This window comes from Bufo bufo, chromosome 1 (assembly GCF_905171765.1).
Source record: "Bufo bufo chromosome 1, aBufBuf1.1, whole genome shotgun sequence".
NCBI classification, from domain to species: Eukaryota; Metazoa; Chordata; class Amphibia; order Anura; family Bufonidae; genus Bufo; species Bufo bufo.
Genome location: NC_053389.1, coordinates 696016109 through 696031528, shown reverse-complemented (window position 1 = coordinate 696031528; position 15420 = coordinate 696016109). Strand labels below are relative to the sequence as shown.

General features: G+C 43.8%; 1 long non-coding RNA gene across 1 annotated transcript in view; it reads right to left on the bottom strand.

Annotated features, from left to right (window-relative positions):
- Positions 1–15420, bottom strand: part of LOC120985959 — a 1109413-nt gene that overhangs the window by 913200 nt on the left and 180793 nt on the right. Inside the window, exon 2 of the long non-coding RNA XR_005775612.1 lies at positions 15210–15214. This is a non-coding gene — a long non-coding RNA (uncharacterized LOC120985959). The remainder of the gene's footprint in view (positions 1–15209; positions 15215–15420) is intronic.

Below are 15420 nucleotides of genomic sequence, written 5' to 3'. Positions count from 1 at the left end.
AACTTCCATAACTAAAGCATAATCTACCAACAACACTGTCACCATCCCACCATCCCAGGGCTATATGTCGAAGAGGACTCCTTTTGTAGGGCTACAAAAACTTGTTCCCAATACCTTTTTATTTTACTACATTCCCAAAGTAAATGCCTGAAATCCGCGTTCACATATCCTCATTTAGGGCAGCAACAGTCTCGGCCTTTATTTTGGGGAAATTTTGCTTGGATTTTTGACGTATAGTACAACCGATGGAGGATCTTAAATTGAATTAATCTATGGGCATTAGAAATTGTAGCCTTTCTTACGTTCCTATATATACTAGACCATTGTAATGGTGGGCAATGCAGCTCTTGCTCCCACTTACTTGCGCTCTTAAATAGAGTTACAGTTGCCAGTGCTGTTCGAAGTTTACTGTATAAACTAGCTATCTTAACCCTCTCATCTGTCTGGGCATAACAATAATCAAAAAATACATTCTCCCGTGGACAAATATAACCTTTATTCCTAGAAGCCTCATACACGTGTTTTAAACGTGAATACATAAACACATCTAATAATGTACTATCAGTGAAATTATAGTCCGAAAAGGATTTAAAATGCCCACACACAAAAAGATAAGCTTATTCCAAACCATTTGTAGGGTCCAAGGAATCAATAGGGACTTCCTCACCCCCAAATAACCAGATTCCAAAAATGTAAAAATATTCTCTATTGGTTTTTCCATAAACTGCGACAAATATTGTGCTAATACACTCCCTTTAAAATTACAACAACGCTGAACCTGTGCACATAAATAATATCCTTGAAAGAAAGGAAATGATAGCCCACCATCTGATTCTGACAGCCATAAATATCTTTGTTTTATCCTCAACCTCTCCCGTCCCCATATTAGATCGTTAATAAGAGTCTCCAGTCTATAAAAAAAAGATATCATCGATCCAAACAGGGGAGGCACACATCGGGTACATCACAATAGGCAGGATAATCATCTTGACCAGCGCTATTCGATCCGTCTGTGCCAATATCAATTTCTGCCAAGCGCATATTTTAGACTTAACTTTATTCAAAACCGGGACTAAATTAAGCTCATAAAACCTCTTTATAGGAACCCCAATCTTAACCCCCAAATAGTCCAGGGTTTCATTGGGAGCAAGGACCTGGACTCCACTCCACTCATCTACGGCCTTGCGGTTCAGCGGGAGGAGCGATGACTTGGACCAATTAATCAGATAGCCCAAAAATCTACCAAAGTCCTCTATTACTGCCATCACATAAGGGAGGATTTTCCATCCCTGGTCCAAAAACAAAATAACATCATCGGCGTAGAGGCTTATTTTATCGCTCACTCCTGCCACCCCAAAGCCGTCTATGCTGTTATCTGAACGGATCTTACAGGGCAATGGTTCAATGAATAGAGCAAAAAGAAGGGGAGAAAGAGGGCATCCCTGTCTCATCCCTCGCCGCATCATAATGGGGGAAGAACCAATGCCGTTAATATTAATACGTGCTGACGGCTGTTCATATAACATTTGAGTCATTTCTATGAATACAGTCCCCAATCCAAAATGAGACATAGTAGACCACAAAATAGACCACTCCATCCTGTCAAACCCCTTTGCGGCATCTAAGGACAGGATGGAGTGGTCTATACTACTCCCAACAGAAAGATTCAAATACACCCTATAGAGACTCATCTGTATTTGTCGGCCCGGAATGAATCTCGTCTGATTGGGATGTACCAGAGAGGCTATGACCCTTTTCAAGCGATTAGCCAATATTTTTGCAAAGATCTTGTAATCTGTATTTAAGAGCGATATGGGTCTATATGATCCCATATCGCATCTATCTTTATCCTTTTTCAACACCAAGGTAATCACTGCCTCTATAGAGTTCAAACGGCAAACCATCAGGACCATATTATATTTCAGCAATGGAAGTATCGATCGCAACTCCTCCAAACAAATAGGCCGATCCAACATTTCCCTATCCTGTAGATCTAACTGGGGAAGCCCTAGTTGTTGTAGGTATTGGTCCATATCATCCCGACTAAGCGTAATGTCAGACTGATAAAGCGAAGAGTAGTATTTCACAAATTCCTCCCTAATCATCTCTGGGGACCTCACCCTATTACCATTTGAATTCCTAATCTCACTTATACTAGTAGCCTCTCTCTGATTAGCAACCAACCGTGCCAAGAACTTACCTGTTTTGCCCGATTCACAGAAGCGATTTTGACCCTGGAAGAGAAGCTTATGTTGGGCTTTGCTATATAAGAGTATCTTAAGCTGTGAATTGGCCTCTTTTAACTGGGTTATAAGTTGCTCATTTGGTCTCTGTCAGGTGTTGTTGCCTTTGACCAAGTTCATGTCTTTACCGGTTAATTTTAGTAAAATATATGCCCCTTATATGGGCCTTCAATGCATCCCACACATAATGAATATGTGTCGAGCCAACATTGAAGCCCCAGAATTCCTGTATATCCTGGTCTATCTGACCTTGCTCCCCTATCACATCAAACCAGTGCGAATTCAATTTAAAGGTTCTACCTGGGGCTGGAAAGTCCACCTCTCTGAACGAAATCAGGACTGGAGAGTGATCTGAGATTCCATGAGGTTCGTACTTCATTTTCACAATTTGATGACTCAAATCATGACTTGCAAAAGCCAGATCAATATGGGACATTGACCCATAGGACTGGCTAAAACAAGAGAAAATTATCTTGTGTCCATAGAGGTGGCGCCAGATATCAACCAGCGCCAGCTCCTGGCAAACAGAACTCAAAGGAGATCCAGTCCGACCTTGCCCAGAAGAGGTAGAAAAACAATCCAACTCAGGATCAGGAACAGAGTTAAAATTTTCGGCTACTAATGACGGACAAGGATTTTTTGTGGCTAGGTATTTAGATAATAGAGAAAAGACAGTTGACTTATATGGTGGAGGAATATAAATGAACGCCAATATAATCTCCTGCCCTTTCCAATACCCATGCAAGAAGACAAATCTCCCTTCTTTATCAATCATGTTATCTACCGGTACAAATTCCATCCCACTGTGAATATATACACTAACCCCTCTTGCATAAGAGAAGTAAGCATGATATTCAAAAGAAGCCCATTTTCTTTTCAATGTATAGAGCCTGTCTACTGTTGCATGACTTTCTAATAATACCACGATTGCCGGAAAATGACGGGCCACAAGATCAAACACCACCGTCCTCTTCACCCTGTCTCCCAACCCTCACATTCCAGAATAGAATATTACGTGGCATAGGCAGTGAATAAATGACAATCCCGGTCCCCCATCTAGGAGAGAGAAACGTAGACCTAAAAAGCGAGTGACGACAGCCAATCCCTCCCTTATACCCACCCCCCCAAAAAAACCTCCATGGTTGATAAAGAAAAGCACATTACCCATCAACCTCTTTCAATCCACCAAACCTCCCCCCATACCACTTCCCCCCTTAGCCTCCCTCCTCCCCACACCCATATTTCCTTTATAGCCCCACCGAGTCCAGCCATTGAACAACATTCGCCTGTGTAGAAAAAAAACGGACCGAATCATTGTGCACCACCCTCAATTTGGCTGGGTATAGCATTGAGTACTTAATGTTAGCTGCAGCTAATCTTTTTTTTACATCAAAGAAAGATCTTCTTTAATTTGGGTCTCTCGCGAAAAATCTGCGTATGTTGATATCAGATTACCATCAAAATATATCTCTAATACTTCTCTTTTACGTCTAAGTACCCAGTCCTATGAGCAGACTAGTTTCTCCTCTCAAGCTTTTTAGAGGGGATTTTGTGGGCCCTTTCCACGCAAAAACTAGATGCATCATGATCTGGCCCTAGATTATCAACCAGCCATTTTTGGATAAAGTTTGCAGGGTTATCCTGTTCTGCCCCTTCTGGGAAACCTACCAGTCGCAAGTTGTATCTATGAGACCTATCCTCCAGATCTATCACTTTCCTTCTAAGCCAGGAATGATCTTCATCTACCTCTTCTAGTCTCTTTTTCAATAGACTGTTCTCTGAAGTGGCAGAGTTAACTGCAGATTCCAGTTCCTTCACCTTCAGTCTTAGTTTAGCCATCTCTGATTATCGTGATATCACCTTGTACTACTGAGAGGGACAAGGCCAGCTCTGCGACGGAGGTGTTAGTAGCATTTACTGCTCCCAATATATCCGAAAGTTTTGTATTAATACTCTCAAAGCCTTCACTCTGGGGCTTGCTAGCCTTTATAGTACCCAGCTCTGTCCGGTCCGTATTAACCACTCCCTGCTCAACCTGTAGGACAGATCTTTGCACACCTCCCCTGGTTTTAGGTGGAGGGGACTCCAAAAATTTATCTAAACGAGCCTGGGGGCTTCCCCCCTGACCACCTTTTGGCGAGGATATCCCTCCTGATTTATGATACTTAGGCGGCATTTTAGGGGCCCCCGTACACACAATTCTCACGGGGGAGAACCAATATTAGAACCTGGCAATATGACACACAGAAGGATTTCCAATACCAGATCCACTAGTAGTCAGGATCGGCAAGGGAAATACCCTGCATTAACTATAAGACCCAGACAGCCTACTTCGTACTCATAAAGACATGAATGTCCCACACATAGATTTAACACAAGTAAATATGATACCTGATAACCAAAAAAGCTGAGTACATATAGAAGGAAAACATAGAAGTTGGATACATATAGGCGAGGACGGAGAAAGGCACATATTCAGCTGTGTACATACACCCTCCCGCAGCTGTACAACCTTAAGGTCACAATATACAGGCGGAGGGCTCCTTTAACCCCAAATGGCAGTCTGGTTCAGGTAGCACAAGAGCCTACAGGCGAAAGCCACTGTAGATCTAAAGATCTTGCTAGATGAGAGTTTGTCACATAGATCACCTGCAGTGGATCAGGCAGAGGCCTCCTCAAACCTCATGGTCCTGCCCTCCTGATGGAGCCCCCAAATATGCCAATTCCACCCAGCAGACAAGTTTGTCAAGTCGCCAAGCTAGAAGCCTCCCAGCGCATGATATTTATTCAGAGGGCAGATCCGTCCAGACATACAAACAGAGGCACCTGAGAATCGCAGGTGGAGCAGAAGACCTTCATCTGTGATCTCATCCCCTCTCAAGCACACAGCAAACAGAGGGATTCGGCTCCACAGACTCACGGCATCCAAGTCCAGCCTCCACAAAAGACTCCACCAACATCCACGACTAGGCACCGCAGTCCACCAGCATCCACCGCAGGGTCCACCGCCTTCTCAGGAGAGGAAAAGGCACAGCAGCGCCTATACGCCAGGACCACGAGAACCCCACCGACTCCTGTCACCTACCGGAGGTAAGCGTCTGTACTTCAGCCGACCCAAGCCACGGGCTCTGTCACTCTCCGGCTAGGCAGGGTAAGGGTAAGACCACAACAGTTTGGGCAGCGTCTCAGGGCCCACGCCGACTCCAGCTTTTCAGACCAGCGCTACTACGCTCCACAGAGGGCAGGTCCCGGCATGCCACAGACGGCCATTCCTGGCAGGTCACAGCTGGGCTCCACGTTCCACATCAAAGCGGGAGGCAGGGAGAGAGGGGGGGAGGGACGGAAGGAGGAGGAGCGCGGCACCGCACACCTACGTCATGCCGCTTCGCCTACGAATACTTATGTTCATTTAATATTTTACTTTTTCCTTTTCGATAAATCGGCAAAGATTATGAACATTTTGTTTACACTTTGTTATTATGGGGTACTGAGTGCAGAATTATGGGGGAAACTAATTTTTTAGGCCGCAACACAGGGCCTGCTCCAGGTTAATGTGGGCCCTTGGGTGATAAATCTCAGTGGGCCCCCTTGGGGCATTTTTTTCACATTTATAGGTCCTTCTTTGGCTCCCATAAAATGACCCCAGTGCCCCCCATTTATTTATTTTATGCACTTAAATAGTGCTACTATATTCCGCAATGCTTTACAGACATTAGCATCAAGCTGTCCCCAATAGGGCTCACACATCTAAGATCACTATCAGTATGTCTTTGGAGTGTAGGAGGAAACTGGAATACCCGAAAGAAACCCACGCAATCATGGGAAGAACATACATGTCCTTGGTCGGATTTGAACCTAGGACCCCAGCGCTACAAGGCCCAATTGCTAACCACTGCCCTGCCCCATACAGTATAATGACCCCCAGTGGCCCTCCTAACAGTATAATGACCCCAGTGGCCCTCCACACAGTAAAATGATCCCCAGTGGCCCCCCACACAGTATAATGAGCCCCCAGTGGCCCTACAAACAGTGTAATGACCCCCCAGTGGCCCTCCATTCAGTATTATGACCTCCAAGTGGTCCTCCACTCAGTATAATGACCTCCCTAGTGGCCCCCTTTCACAGTATTCTAACCCTAGCCCCCCTCACAGTGTAATGAACCCCAGTGGCCCCCTTTCATACCTATTATTGCTGGAGCACAGGGTAGCCGGCAGTCCTTTCATCTCCCTGCGCTCCTTCTCTCCTCCGGCCCAGCGCAGCAGTGAGACACAGGTCATGATGTCACTGCTGGGCATGGAGGGGAGAAGGAGCTGCGGTTAGTGAATGAAAGGACTGCCGGCTCCCCTGTGCTCTAGCAATGAGCGCTTTTATCTATATAGATGGAAGCACTCATAGCAGTCGACTCGGCACCCTCCTTAAAGCTGGACCGGCCCCATATTCCCCCTTGGCACTAGGGTTGTCATGATACCAAAATTTTGATTCAATTTCAATACCATGAAAAAGTATTGCACCATTCGATACCGAAAAAAATTACAAACACTAAAAAACCTGCGTACATTCTGCATTTTATGGAACATCTGACCAATAATAGAACAGTCCTATGCTATTTTTTTAGGGGACAAGGTGACAAAAAAATGACAAATTATGTGTTTTTTTTCTGTTACGATGTTCACTCCATAGGAAATATTTTTTAATATTTTAATAGCTCGGACTTTTTCAGACACGACGATAAGTAATATGTTTATTTTTTCATTGTTTATATATTTTATATGTAAAATTGATAAGGGGGATTGTAATATTTTGGTGTTTTTTTTAAACTCTTTTTTTTTTTAAAACTATTAGTATCCTTAGGGGCTAAAACCCTTGTCCTATTCACCCTAATAGAGCTCTATTAGGGGTGAATAAGACTTTAAATACATTGAGAAATTTGCTGTTCAGGATGAGCACCTTCTATTTGAAACAATTGTTCCACTTAGGGCTCATGCACACGACAGTATTTTGCGTTCAGTATACTGGACGTTTTTTGAGTTCAGTATACGGAACATATACTGAACCATTCATTTCAATGGTTCAGCAAAAAATACTGAAGTGTCTCCGTGTGCATTCCGTTTCAGTATTTCAGTATTTCCGTGCCGTGAAAAGATAGAACATGTCCTATTCTTGTCCGCAAATCACGGTGCTTGGCTCCATTCAAGTCAATGGGTCCGCAAAAAAAACTGAACACATACGGAAATGCATCCGTATGTCTTCTGTTTCCGTTCCGTTTTTTGCTGAACCATCTATTGAAAATGTTATGCCCAGCCCAATTTTAGCTATGTAATTACTGTATACTGTATATGCCATACGGAAAAACGGAACAGAAACGGAAACACAACGGAAACAAAAAACGGAACAACGGATCCGTGAAAAACGGACCGCAAAACACCAGTTTGATAAATGACCTCCTGTGTCTTTACCTTCTCATCACACAACTACAGTGGAAGAATTTGGACGGCGAGCAGGATCTCAGATCAAGCTTTGTCCGTTATGCTATATGTCGTCATATCACCTTCTCCACCTCATAGATTTCTATATTCAGTAAGGAAACTGTTGGTCATCATATCTACAGTATGTGTATTACTCCTGTCTATGTGACTGATGGAGATAAGCAAGTACAATGATTAGCGATCCCCGCCATTCAATGGGGGGACAGACTGCCGTTCTTGTGGTTATACGTGTATCACCTGTCCTGTGGATAGATAAGAAATGTGAGCCAACCCTTTTAATGTCATATAACTGTATTAGGGCTCATGCGCACAAATATATTTTCTTTCAGTGTCTGTTCCGTTTTTGGTTTTTTTCAGACCGTATACAGAAACCTTTCATTTCAATGGGTCCGCAAAAAAAAAGGAAGTTACACCGTGTGCATTGTTTCCGTATGTCCGTATTTCCGTTCCGCAAAAAAATACAACACATCCTATTATTGTCTGCATTACGGACAAGGATAGGACTGTTCTATTAGGGGCCAGCTTTTCCGCAAAATATGGAATGCACACGCACGGACGTCATCCGTATTTATTGCGGATCCGTTTTTTGCAGACAACAAAATACATACGGTCGTGTGCATGAGACCTTAGAGCTATGCCTGTGGCTACTGAAGTACTTACCTGTCCTTCTACACTGAATACGTCTGCTCTCTCAGCATCACAATGCCCTGTGTGTAAGGAACACATAACAGCGGCATACTTCTATGGTACGTGCCGCCAAAATCTCATCAGAGCCCCCACCAAACCTGTGCCATTTATAAAACAGGTGTCTCCCATGTGGTCCTGGGTGTAACTGCTACCTCTGTACTCCCAACAGTTATACCCTGTTTAAAGGGGTTTTACGTGAATAAGGCCTCCTGCGTGCAACTGTAAACGTTTTTGGGGTCCGCAAATCACAGATCAGCAAAACATTGATACTGGTCATGTGTGTTTTGCATATTGTGGATCGGTATGTCCTGCCCTCTGTTAGAAACGCAACACGGACAAGAAATACGGATGCCGACGGCTGTCTTCATCTTTTGCAGCCCATTGAAATGAATGGGTCCCCATCCGATCCGCAGAAAATGCAGATAAGATACGGACCAAAACTACGGTCGCGTGCATGAGGCCTAACACTTAAAGGGGTTGATGATGCAGACAGCACTTGGATGACATGTAAAAGGGACATTAGAAACCTCCATGATCCTGAAGTACATAGCATGTTGGATATTTTTGTTCCTCCATTAAAGGCTGAATGCAGCTTTGACAATATTGTGCCACATATTGCCATTTGTTTCAATAGAAACGCCATGGCAGTTCTCGACAGTATGCTACACCGCACTAAAAGCTGCTCCATCTGTAAATAACTGAAAAGATGTATTAGTTTATTAGTTAATGGCATAAAAACTAGCAGAGGAAAACACAAGAAAGACCAAAATCAGAAGTTAGAATTCTCAAATGAGACGCCTTTACGAAATAGAAACAATTTCAAAGTGTAGTTTGCCATGACATCCAGCAGATGGCAGTATCGGTACATTCCCAGAAAAAAGAGGTTTTGACTGCTGGAGTGGTACCTGGTGTTCATAGGAAGAATGGTTAAAAAATAGACAAAGGCAGGTTATTTTTGAGTGGAGCGCACAGCGACACAGTTCTGACCCTGGCTACCGGCGACAAACAGGAAACCCATTGTAGTGATTTATCCAGCAATGCCACAAATAATGACATGCCTTATTAGGTACGCGCTGAATGCATTTTCTGACTCTAAAGTGACAGTATTCCTCGTGAGATCTTATGTAGAATTTAACACAATCTAATTATTAGGACCTCGTACACAATAACTACCAATTCTCATGAGAATGAGAGAATACTAATGTGAACATGTGAAAACATGGTCATTTCGGAATATATTGGACTATAAACGTATGGATAATTGAAAGAATATTTATCTTTGTGTTAAAGGGGTTGTCCGGGCTTTTACTATTGATGACCTATCCTCAGGATAGGTCGCCAATATCAGACTGGCGGGGGTCCAATCAGCTGTATAAGGAGACGGCGCGCAGTGCGCACGTTCTGTCTTCCCGTCTCTCTTCCTGTTCACCTCTGCCTTGTCATAGACAGGAAGAGAGACAGTACGTGTACACTGCGCGCGCCGGCTCCTCATACAGCTGATTGTCGCGGGTGTCGGACCCCCTCCGATCTGATATTGATGACCTATCCTGAGGAAAGGTCATTAATAATAGAAGTCCGGAGAACCCCGTTAATGGATTTTTTTTGTAAAAACTATGATGTGCTATAATTTATTATTATCATGCCATCGTGTGGCGCCTGTATTATGATACTTTCAAAGAGGACTGATCTGGGCCAATAATAAAATAACTTTATCCAACTGTAAGATTTTTTCACATTGGCTCTGACATGGTCTGCCAAATATTGCAAGGAGTTGTGTCCTTGCATTTTCACATGCTATGGCTTCAGGTGCCACAGTGCCACCATTGGCAGGTACCAGGAGTGTTACAAGCAAAATATGGAATGAGGCCTAATTTGACTATGACCACCTCCCTCAGGCATACTGTCATTTATTCATGTCACAGCATAAAGATCATGCTCACAGTGATGTCACCGTAGAGGGATAGAATAACTTACGCAGTGATGTCATAGCAGTGGCATAGTGCACAAAGCGGTGTAACAGTACCGGAAGAATGTACCCAGTGATGTCACACTACAGGGAAATATTACGATGTCAAAGATCAGTACAGGCAGTAATGGTATAGTAATAGTGCAAATGGTGATACCAAAGCATAAGGAATAGTAAACGACATGATATGACGGCACAGTAATGTCTTTTCCTTTGGTCTCCCGGTATTTGGCGAAGGGGTGGGATGAGCTGTATGAAGATGGGAAAAATACCTCTTTAAAGTTCACATGGTGTTTAGTGCAGGACGCCTGCCATATCTGTCATTAGAGGGGTTATCCCATGATTAATGTAAAAGATTAGATAATCGGATATATAAAGTACATGACAGTCTCTTTCTAAGAAACTTAGAACCGGCCCTTTACCTCACATGGATCCAGAGAACTCCTCATTCATTGCTGCAGTTTGCTCTGCTAGAAGGATTTCAAGCTGGAAGTTTAGGGACGTGTCCTTTCTCAGGAGTCTTGTCCTTTTCTTCTGTAGCTGGTGGCAGTTGAAGGATGGAAATTAGCATGTATGTCAACCTCAGCGAGCAGGACAGGACATTTAGAAAAAGCTCAGTGGCGATACTAAATTTGTAATTACATGCAATTACAAAAGTATTCAGGTCCAGATGCTGGTTTGAAAAATGCAGAATATTTTTGATGGGACAACCATTTTAATCAACTATCATGTTTTCCTTAAATGGTTTTCTCAGGAAAACAACATTTTTTTTTCTTTGGTCTTTAGGAGACCTTACTTAGGCGTAGCACGGTGGCTCGCTGGTTAGCCTTGCAGCGCTGGGGTCCTAGGTTAGAATAATCTGAAATGTCTGTAAAGTACTGCAGAATGTGTTGGCGCTATATAAATGAAATAAATCATTAGTAAAATTGCTGCCACAGGGGAAATGCATGTCTGGATGAACCCTCTGAATAGAACATGGATTGTCTTCAACCCCTTTGAACACAGATAGCCAATTCTGTGACTGTCCAATTTATCTGAATTTGCAGAACACCATGGAGCAGATTTACTAAGGGCTCTTTCACACTTGCGTTGTTCTGTTCCAGCATAGAGTTCCGTCGTCGGGGCTCTATGCCGGAAGAATCCTGATCAGGATTATCCCCATACATTCTGAATGGAGAGAAATCCATTCAGGATGCATCAGGATGTCTTCAGTTCCGGACCGGAACGTTTTTTGGCCGGAGAAAATACTGCAGCATGCTGCGCTTTTTGCTCCGGCCAAAAATCCTGAACACTTGCCGCAAGGCCGGATCCGGAATTAATGCCCATTGAAAGGCATTAATCCGGATCCGGCCTTAAGCTAAACGTCGTTTCGGCGCATTACCGGATCCGACATTTAGCTTTTTCTGAATGGTTACCTTGGCTGCCAGGATGCTAAAGTCCTGTTTGCCATGGTAAAGTGTAGTGGGGAGTGGGGGAGCAGTATACTTACCGTCCGTGCGGCTCCCGGGGTGCTTCAGAGTGACGTCAGGGCACCCCACGCGCATGGATGACGTGATCGCATGGATCACGTCATCCATGCGCATGGGGCTCTCTGACGTCATTCTGGAGCGCCCCGGGAGCCGCACGGACTGTAAGTATACTGCTCCCCTGCTCCCCACTACTACTATGGCAACCAGGACTTTAATAGCGTCCTGGCTGCCATAGTAACACTGAACGCATTTTGAAGACGGATCAGTCTTCAAATGCTTTCAGTTCACTTGCGGTGTTACGGATACGTGTGTGAAAGAGCCCTAATCCTTTAAATGGCATAAAACTTAGACCAGCTGTCTAGACCTGCACCAGATTTATCACAGGGGCTCCGGCTGGATGATAAATCTGGTGCAGGGATACACACTGGTTGGCTTATTTGGAGACATAATTTTACGTTGGAATTGTGGTGCAATTGTGCCGCAAAGCAGGCTATTTAGGCCATGCCCCTCTCTGAAGCCCTGCCTATTCTAATAAGCCCCGCTTCTTCTGAACAAGTTGGGAAAAGTTGTAGAGACCCTAGTTCTGCCAAATTGTTCCACTTTTGAAATAGATTCTAGGCGCAGAAGCATTAGTACATCAGAGCCCATGCGCTTACTGCAGAAACAACGCCATTTACATGTAAGGAGGAAATGATTTTTTGTTGCAGAACTTTCTGCAATAAATCTGCTGTATGTGCACTCACCCTAAGAGAATGTATAACTGTCTCCAGATTCTCATGGAAACAATGTTAATACATTTTAATTCATGTTAAGTGGGTTTCCCCAAAGGGTTACCCTTTCCTATTTCACTTTGAATTTAGTACTGTCTAGGTCAGGGGTAAGCAACCTCAGCACTCCAGATGTGGTGAAACTACAACTCCCATCATTCACTTCTATGGGGGTTCTGAAAACAGCTAAGCAAGCGTGCATGCTAGGAGTCATACTTTCACAGCAGTTGGAGTGCCGAAGATTACTGGATGATCCCTGATCTAGATGATACAATGCATTCGAAAAGTCCTCAGACCCTTTCACTTTTTTCACATTTTGTTATGTTGTGTGGGCTTGTGGCGTTGTGCTAAAATTAAAAAAAATAAATCAAGTCCCCCCCATCATTCTGCACTCAATACGATAAAGTGATAACATAATTGTAAACATTTTAGAAAATTTGTTAAGAAAGAAAAACTAAAGTTTAGTATGGATATTAGTATTTAGACCATTTGCTATGACACTTGAAATTTTAGCTCTCTTCATCATCTTTGAGATGTATCTACACCTTGATTGGAGATCACCTGGGGTAGGTTCAGTTGATTGGACATGATTTGAAAAGACACATTCCTGTCTATATAAGGTCTTACAGCTGACAATGCATATGAGAGCAAAAACCAAGCCACGAGGAGGAAAGAACTGCCTGTAAAGATCAGAGATAGGATTGTGTTGAGGCACAGATCTGGGGAAATGTATATAAAAATTCTGCTGCACTGAAAGTATGAAATGAAGAAGTTTGGAACGGACTCTTCCTAGAGCTGGTTTCCCACCAAACTAAGCAATCAGGGGAGAAGGTCCTTGGAAAGAGAGGTGACCAAGAACCCACTTGATCACTCTGGCTGAGCTCCAAAGATCCTGTGTGCAAATGGGAGAAACTTTCAGAAGGTCAACCATCACTGTAGCACTCCACCGATATGGACTTACAGGGGTTATCCAAAGTCTAATACATGCCCCCAATGCCCAGGCCCCTCATAAATAATGCTCCCTGGTACCCTCGTCGTCCCTGATCCTTGGACAGCTGCTGCTGAACCTCTCTAGTGTCACCTGCCACCTGCTATTGACTGCTTCCCTCATCACCTGATGTTTTGATCTGCTCGACCGGGAGATGCAATGACGGCCATGCGGGGATCTGGACTGACGCAGGTGCCCGGGAGCAGGGTGTAACGGACCGTGTCAGCAGACAAGGGGTTAAAATCCGTTTAGGCGATAAGCCCCTTTCTGAGAGACAGGCACAGCTACTGCAGGATACACCAAACTCCGGAACTGGATACAAAGTAGCACTCCAAACTGGAACCTCACGAATAGCTGCTAGCAGACGAACAGGAATCAGCTTACACTTCTGGCAATCGGTCTTCTAACAGCATACAGTGAATCCCCCCAATAACGAGACAAGGCTCCGTGTTGAGGGTCAAGCAGTGGTCTGACTGTACTTCACGTACAGCCTCTTTTATTCATAAACCACAAACATAGTACTGCCCACAGGGGTTTGAAATACAACCAATCAATAATTTACAACACATACAATGTAACTACAGCAACCAATCGTTCACGCCCCCAGAGGACCAGAATGAAGACTGTGACATAGGACAACATATCCCCACAATGCATCATGGTCTCCTCCTCTCTGTCCCGGAGACAACCTGAGGAGCAATCCAATTATCTCTGAGGACAAAGGGAGATCGCCAATACACATGTGAGGACAACAGAACAGACATCACCATTTAAACACACAATGGGACAATGGCACAATAGAAACACACCCAGCATTTTCCTCCCAAGCTGACAAGTTACACTTATTATAAATTGTTACAACTTTGTGAGTTTACATTGGCCATACATATAACTTACATCAATTTAAACAGTATAACTTGGGGACAAACCTATCCAAAATTCACTTGAATCGGTTCAAGGGTTTAAAAGTTAGTATATGGCCCATAATCCTGGGGCAAGAGGCCAGCAGCCAGTCCTCTCCAAAACCCAGTGGCGAGGTCGGTTTCGCCACACAGGGTAAGTATAATCTATTTGAAGGGCCCGGGCACTGGGGGGCATATTTTAGACTTTGGATAACCCCTTTAATGGCCGAGTGCCTAGAAATAAGCCTGAACAAATGAAGATTGAACTTTTTGGCCTTAATTCTAAGCCTCGTGTTTGGAGGAACAATATCAATACCATTGCTATAGTAAAGCATGATGGCAGAATCCTGCTGTTGGAGTGTTTTTCAATGGCTGGGAAACCGAGACTGCTTAGGATCGAGGAAAAGCTGAAAGGGAACAAAATATAGAGTTGTTTTTAATGAAAACCTGATCCAGACTTCTCTGGATCTCAGATTGGGCCGAAGGTTCACCCTCCAACAAGACATTGACCCTAAACACAAAACTGGCTTGGAGACAACTCTTGTCACGGACGTTCCCGCGACAGGTGTCAGGAGATCGGTGAGACTGGCAACACATGGTTTGATCTGACATGTTTTCCGTTTGGATCAAATGATGTCTGTGTTGTTTCTGGTGCTTGCCACACCTTCTTTCCCCAGATGTGGCTATTATGGTCATTTAACCTTCTCTATTCATTGTTGTTTCTCTCACTATGCTATGCGGTTTATAGCTTCAGTTTAAGTTGTGGATAGCTTGTGTATGGATCTCGGCTGAGTTCCTGGTGCTACTGTTTTTTTTTCCTTTTTGTATTTTGTTTGGGTTATTTTGTGTGTTGCATTTCCCTGTGATTTGTATTAAGGCCTGAGGAAGACTCCTGTTCGTCCTTCGTTTTGA